The 7986-nt window shown below is 35.4% G+C and overlaps 1 non-coding gene across 1 annotated transcript; it reads right to left on the reverse strand.

The window, feature by feature from the left end:
• Window positions 1-3471: 3471 nt before the first annotated feature.
• TRNAG-GCC (transfer RNA glycine (anticodon GCC)) lies at window positions 3472-3547 on the reverse strand. The gene has a single exon. It is a non-coding gene; the product is annotated as a tRNA-Gly (tRNA).
• Window positions 3548-7986: the final 4439 nt, after the last annotated feature.

Genomic DNA, 7986 nt, shown 5'->3' on the forward strand with positions numbered 1-7986 from the left:
AGATCAGAACAGCAAATGATTAGGAGACAAAAAGACTATGGAGGTTGGACCTTCTACTTGGCCTCTTCATGGAAGCAAATCTACGTACTCTAGATGGCAGTCATCATAAAGGAAGTGAGCACTACCTTGTACTAAATGATAATGGGTTATGCAAACTGGCCAAGCTGTGTGCAACACAAAGGACTTCCTCTCACTAGCTTTGAAATCTGGGACAATTACTTAATATCTGCAGCTATGGACTGTTTTGGTGAAGGAATGTGATTATGCCTACCTCCTGAAGTGGCATTTTAGGAAAATGCATGTGAAGTACTCATGTTGTGTCATATAAAACACAACAGCTTTCCCCTTTTCCAATGTTTATACTTTTGTCCAACATAAAAGATGTTCACTTCTGTCCATTTCTAGAGTCTACCACCATTTCCAATTAGCCATCATCTCTGACCTGGAAAACTGAATAAACATCCTATCTGGCTTCTCTACATCTTGAATTTGTCCCCTAACATCCATTCAGACGACCATTCGAGAAGACTATCATAACAGAAATCACATCACACCCACCACATTGCGTGAAAGCTTCCCAATGACTCCACTTTGTCCACGGAATAAAATGCAACCTCTCCTCCAGGAACAGGTCTTTTTCCTGCCCTTTGACATCTCCTACTTCTCTGCCCTTATTGTTAACAACATGCCAATTTCTGTCCTGATATGGACAGAAACTTTATCCCCAGCTTTCCAGACTTCTTTCCCAACTGCCAAGTCATCTTCTCCCTCCCCCTCCCCCTCCCCCTCCCCCTCCCCCCCCTCCCCCTTCCCTCCCCCTCCCCCTCCCCCTCCCCTCCCCCTCCCCCTCCCTCTCCCTCTCTCCCTCTCCCTCTCCCTCTCCCTCCCCCTCCCCCTCCCCTCCCCCTCCCCCTCCCCCTCCTCATTTCTCCCCTAATCAGATCCAAGTTCAAAATCATCTGACTTAGGCTTTCCTCACTGACACCTACTTGGCTAACATTACTCAAACATTTCTTATATTCATTTCATTGAATTTTCTCCATTTTTACTCTCTGAGATTACAAGCTTTACTCTCTTTTCTGTTGTGCTAACCTGTGCCCGTAAATAGAGTGGACTTCCCGAAGCACAGGAGAAATGACCTTGTGAATCTGGTTCACAGTATTGTTTCTCACACTGAGAGAATGCCTGGACCACAGTGAGCCCTCAGTAAAGGTCTAATGAATGAATGAGTAAAATTAAAATAGTACTTTTGTGGTATATTGATTTTGCTTATATTTTAAAAATATCTTATTTACTGTTATAGCCAGATAGTTTTTTAGAGATCATTGACTCTGTTACTGTAAAACTCACAAAATTTTCACCCAAGAAATTAAATACCTCACCTAAGGCACCCTAGTTTGAAGGGAAAGAAATTAAAATTTGAATTTACTGAGATTCAAATCAACACTATTTTTCTATATATTAAGATACTGTATTTTATTCTTTTTATTGGCTTAGAACTACCCAAATACTTTTTATTATTGTAAAAAGTGAAGATATACATAAATTATTATGAGTACCGATCATAGGTGAATGATCATTAAAATTAGATGGAAACGGAGGGTTAACTGAGTTAGATTTCCAGTTTTCTTCATCAGGACATCAGAACCAGGCTGGAAGAGTGAAGGAACAACCAGAACGACAGAGGAAAATTGAATTTTGAGAGTAGTTCTGTGTGTTACTATTTACAGGCAAAGCAACATAAAAACTGAAAACACTTCTAAGTTGACATGCCAAGACACCAAATAATTCAAGTCCTATTTAATCACTTTTATAGAAATATCTTTGTTTATAATTGGCATTTATTATTCATATTTTTCTTTCTCTGTTTAAAACTTCATTTTATATTTTATTATCATTTCCTTAGGATTTCTATCATGAAAACTACCATGTTTACATATGACAGTAATAATTCTTTTTACAGGGACAGACAGAAACAGAGAGAGATGAGAAGCATCAATCATTAGTTTTTCGTTGTGACACCTTAGTTGTTCATTGATTGCTTTCTCATATGTGCTTTGACCGTGGGCCTTCAGCAGACTGAGTAAGCCCTTGCTCAAGCCAGCGACCTTGGTTTCAAGCTGGTGAGCTTTGCTCAAACCAGAAGAGCCCGTTCCCAAGCTTTGGCAACCTTGGGGTCTTGAACCTGGGTCCTCTGCATCCCAGTCCGATGCTCTGTTTACTGTACCACTGCCTGATCAGGCTGACAGTAATACTTAACTAGAAAAAAATTATTAATTTAGTATATTGGACAAAAAAGTGAATAAATAGTTCTGTTTTTGATATTTCCTGCCAAAATCATTAAAAATGCCCTCCCATTGATTGATTTCTATTCTTTCTTCTGCATTAGTGCTGTAGTCTTTCTCATTATCTTTATCTGCATATACATGCATGCCTGTATCTATCTTCATGTTTGTGTATCTGTGTAGCTATCCACTCTAAAAATATGCTTTATTTTATTGATATGCCGGGTCCTCTGCCCATAGTGCAAAGCTCAAGTCACTTTAACACTCTCCATGACCTGACCTGGTGTATCTTTGCAGTGTTTACTCATTTAAGAATATTATGTGGAATAGCATGTCTAAACCATTCTCATCAGAGATTTCACAAGAACCTGGACTTTGATTTTCTATTCAAGTTCATTTGTACTTTTCTCCTGCTTGGAAAGGTCTTCTTCCTTTTATGTTCTACTTTGCATTTTTTTTCATTATTTTCTTTCTTTCTACCTTTTTCCCCTTCCTGTCTTCCTTTCTGTCTTTCTTTCACTTTTCCTTCAATATTTTAAAAAATGGGTATTGGTGACCTACCATTTGGCACTCAGCTATTGAGATGTTTGAAATATGTCAATGAACAAACTGATGAAAAAAGTCTTCCTTTCACAGACATGGTTAGAACTGTATGGATTTTAGTTATATTGTATGTTAGAATACACTAAGAACAAACAACAACACAAATAAAAGAGATAAACCTCAAAGACTCCATTATAAAAGAGTAAAAATGAGGATTTACATGGAGTTTAGTGTGGTTTGCTACAGAAAGAGTATAAAAATTAACAGTTTTCCAGGTTTGAGGAAATTTGCTAGTATTTACAAGAAATTTTACTTTAATTTAAAGCATAATATTTGCAAAGTTTTATTTATTTATTTATTTTGTATTTTTCTGAAGCTGGAAACGGGGAGAGACAGTCAGACAGACTCCCGCATGCGCCCGACCGGGATCCACCCGGCACGCCCACTAGGGGTGATGCTCTGCCCCTCCGGGGCGTCGCTCTGCCGCGACCAGAGCCACTCTAGTGCCTGGGGCAGAGGCCAAGGAGCCATCCCCAGCGCCTGGGCCATCTTTGCTCCAATGGAGCCTTGGCTGTGGGAGGGGAAGAGAGAGACAGAGAGGAAGGAGGGGGGGATGGAGAAGCAACTGGGAGCTTCTCCTATGTGCCCTGGCCGGGAATCGAACCTGGGACTTCCGCACGGCAGGCCGATGCTCTACCGCTGAGCCAATCGGCCAGGGCTATTTGCAAAGTTTTAAACAAATGATTGGCATAATATAATTTAGTTTGAAAGAAGCATCTAAGATATTGTGTTCAGAATAGACTGTGGAGAGTTAAATTATAATTATACTGACCATCTAGATAACTTCTGGATAATTTTAAGTGAAAAACTACATAGACCAAGAGGCTACTGAAGTAATTAAAATAAGAAATTGATATTGATATAATTGATAAAATATATAGAGAACATACCGAATATTTTCTTCATAAAGTATGTTTATTCATGATCGTTTTTTAATATGTTAAAATTATCTTCTCATTTTTGCATTGCTATGCTAGCTATTGACAAATATAGGTAGCACAAATTGTCTTCAAAATAGACTTCAAGTGTGGAAAAACTGGTACGTTGTTTACGTGCCTGTTTTCTGCATAAATTACTAGCCATAAGCTCATTGCCTATTGTAAGGGCAAATTATGGATATTGTTTAAAATCACACAAAGGCATAATTTCCATCTCAAAGTTTATTTTACCAAAATAATATTTACCTAATAAACACAGAATCTGAATGAAATAAATGATACTCATATTTTAAATGGCATTGAATAAATTCTTGCTGTATTTTATGATAAATATCATTTTTATTTTTAAGACTCAAGTCAGTTAATTTAATACAATAGCCTTATAAACGTAGGCAAAGACTATTTCACAAATATGACCAATGAGTCTGACAGCTTTAAAATAGCACTCCATTCATGATCACTTGCATATTATTGTTGCTTGCCTATTAGAAATATCTTTTATACAAAATGTGCAGTGATCAAGAGTTTTGTTTAAATAATGTTGGATTACAAAGTGATGATCACAGAAGCGGAATAAAATGTCATGAACTATCTGAAAAGAATAAACAAAGGACCAGTGCCATGCCTCATCATTTGGGAGATGACTGATAAAATATTATCACAAGCAACAGCAAAGTAGTATGCATAAATTATTAAATCATACACATACATGAGAATTAGTCACTAAACAGGAAATCCTATTGTAGCTTTCTTGGTAATTCATTTACTAAAAAAATAAAAATCCAACAATAATTCAAGATTACTTTTATTATATCACAACTTTGAGCTATTGGTTATAATGTTTTCAAATGCAGAGAAGAAGAGTAAATTGTAGGATTGTGTCTTTGCAAGTATATGCAGAACTTGGTTAAAATTTTTAATCAAATGCATATAATATATAGAATGCAAAATAATTTTGAATGGCCACAAAAGTCATAAATTTATTGCAATGCATTTTAAGTAATTTAGATTTTTTACCAGTTACTATAGTGTCTAAAATAGAAATACATTGAAAATTTTCTACATTAATTTTTTTTAGCTTATGCATTTTTCTTAATTTTAAAGAGTTTTGTTTTGGTAAGTATCTCAGCCTTATAGTACACAATTCAGTTTTTGAAATGGATGTCATTTAGAATATTTCAAATAAAACATTAATAAAATTGTTTTCATTTATATTTTATCCTGATAAATTATCAAATATTTAAATGCATTATAATTTTATATCATCTACTTTTATATTATGTCCAATATGATTTTTTTAGTAATTGTAATTATAAAAATGTTAATGTACAAAATGTAAGTATATACATGTTACCTTATATATAATAATCACCTAGACTTAGTTCATTCTAGGCATGTCAGCAAATGATTCAGACATCAATTACTATGCCTCTGAAAATACGTTTAATTTATATATACTTCCTTTTGAATAAATATACCTAAAAAATCAATTCCTTTCTAATTCTATTATATTTTTTAAATTAGCCTACTTTCAAACTGATTATAAAAATATTTGTTGTAAATTCATATAACTATATCTGTCTATATCCATATCTCTATCTATCTATACACATCATGCTAGTTTAAAAAGGCATATAAAGGAGAAAAAAAAAGAATTGAGGACTGGTTTAAAAAGATCTGAGCATTATAACTCTAAAATGTTGTTTGGGCCTGACCAAGCGGTGGCGCAGTGGATAGAGTGTGGGACTGGGATGTGGAAGACCCAGGTTTGAGACCCCAAGGTTGCCAGCTTGAGCGCGGGCTCATCTGGTTTGAGCAAAACCTCATCAGCTTGGACCCAAGGTCGCTGGCTCAAGCAAGGGTTACTCAGTCTGCTGAAGACCCATGGTCAAGGCACATATGAAAAAGCAATCAATGAACAACTAAGGTGTCACAATGAAAAACTGGTGATTGATGCTTCTCATCTCTGTCCATTCCCGTCTGTCTGTCCCTATCTATCTCTCTCTCTGACTCTGTCTCTGTAAAAAGAAATAAAAAAAATAAAAATAAAATGTTGTTTGGTAGTTAAGGTGTAGTGAGTCCATAATCTTAAAAGAATCATCTATACAAATAATTGTTTTCATAGGATATGGCACATATATAAGTGTGATTCTAAATATATATTTAGAATATAGTCTAAATGCTTTTAACATAGGCATATGTTAACTTTTTTTTTTAACTAGAGAGAGACAGACAGACAGATAGGGACAGAGAGATAGGAAGGGAGAAAGATGAGAAGCATCAATTATTTGTTGGGACAACTTAGTTGTTCATTGATTGCTTTTTCATATATGCCTTGACTAGGGGGCTCAAGCTGAGCCCGTGACTCTTTGCTTAAGCCACTGACCTTGGGCTTCAAGGCAGTGAACTCTGGGCTCAAGCCAGCGATCTTGGGGTTTTGAACCTGGGTCCTCAGCATCCCAAGCCACACTCTATCCACTGCATCACAACCTGGCCAGGTGACATATGTTATCTTAAAATCTATCTTATATATTGCAATGCTATTCTTGTACTGAAATCTTGATAAAATTTAATATAAATGCATAATGAGCTTCTGAGCAATTGGCAGTAAAGAGAATACTAAGGAATCAGACATGATGAGGTGAAGATGTAAGCAGGAATATTGTTTTCACTGTCCACAGCTATTGTCTTACTTACTGAACAGCAAGACCAGTCTCTTCTTTGTTCATGTATTTAACCCAGAGGAGTGTCTTATTAAATGAGAATGGTTTGTGTGGTCAAGGATGGAGCAGTGAACAAGCTGATAGGAGACTTGCCCTCAAGAATCATTTAATCTAACATAGAAAATGACTTAAAACAAATATGATGTAAAAAGGAACAATATAATGGAGATGACAAATAAGGATTATTAAGGGAAGATACAAACAGGATACAGGTAATCCTCTGGTTATTTTTAGCTTCTCAAATGAAGGAATTCCAGTCATATAATAATTATTTGAATAAACTAAATTAGTAAATGATTTAGAAGTTACAGATAAAGTGAACAATATACTTTGGTGGCTACGTTCTCTCTCAATCCACTTTTTCTAGCTCAGTGTGCCTCTATTCTATGTGGCATTTTTTCACAAACTTATATAGACATTTCCCAAAAGTAAAACATGGTGTTGTGTGACTTAACATAAATGATATAATATATAACTATCTGGAAATAGCTCCCACCAACAATTTTTAACATTTAGGGTAAATATATACTCTGTACATAATATGCTAATTATCTTCCTTATATCTGTAGCTATCATAGACATAGTTTACAAGCCACTAAGTGTACTTTATTCCTCTGAATTGTTGACTGTAAAGTCATTTTGTTTATGTATATTGAACAGTATTTAAATACTTTATTATTGGCTTAAAGGTGTAGCATAACAGAAGTGAAATCTCAAAATGAGAATATGCTAATTAGATATTACATTCTGGTAAATTCCATGAAGTGTCCACGAGAGAGGATTTACCAACATATCAAACTCATTCTCACTGGTATGTGTTTAAGACAGAGACTGTTCTAGGGCATATCTATATTTGTAGTTTATTGCCTATTTTTTTTTTTTTTGTTAATTTTTTTAAAATCCTAAAGTGTCCTCAAATGGTTAAAGCAAAACAATACTAATTTTAAATAAACAGACTGTCTTTATCTATGGAGTTAAAGACCATTCACATCAATCTGTATTCATGCTCATCTTCTGTTGCCTTATACTCAGAGCCGTAGATATTATCATAAAATAGTCGGAGCCATGGATTTTTCCACATTTACATTTTAAGATGTAAACTACAGTGTCTTCGTTCTCTGTACAGTTCCATTTACTCCAAACCTAACTTGTGATGCCTCAGAAGTCTCTGAGGAATGTCCTTGAATTTCTCGCAACAGGGCCCAGTGGCATCCAAAATGATACTGTCCATATTAAAATGTAAATGAGCCTGCAGCAACTGAAACCAAGATCATTTTACACAGGTGTTTAAATATAACAGCACCTTAAAATTGATCCTTCAGGGAGCTCACATGTACCACGGTCGCTGAATTGCATCTAGGCGTAATGCCTTTCATATACATGGTTTTATTGCTCTTGTGTGATAGTCCCTGAACTCCCTAGAAAATATCAGCCAAG

This window comes from Saccopteryx leptura, chromosome 11 (assembly GCF_036850995.1).
Source record: "Saccopteryx leptura isolate mSacLep1 chromosome 11, mSacLep1_pri_phased_curated, whole genome shotgun sequence".
Lineage (NCBI taxonomy): Eukaryota > Metazoa > Chordata > Mammalia > Chiroptera > Emballonuridae > Saccopteryx > Saccopteryx leptura.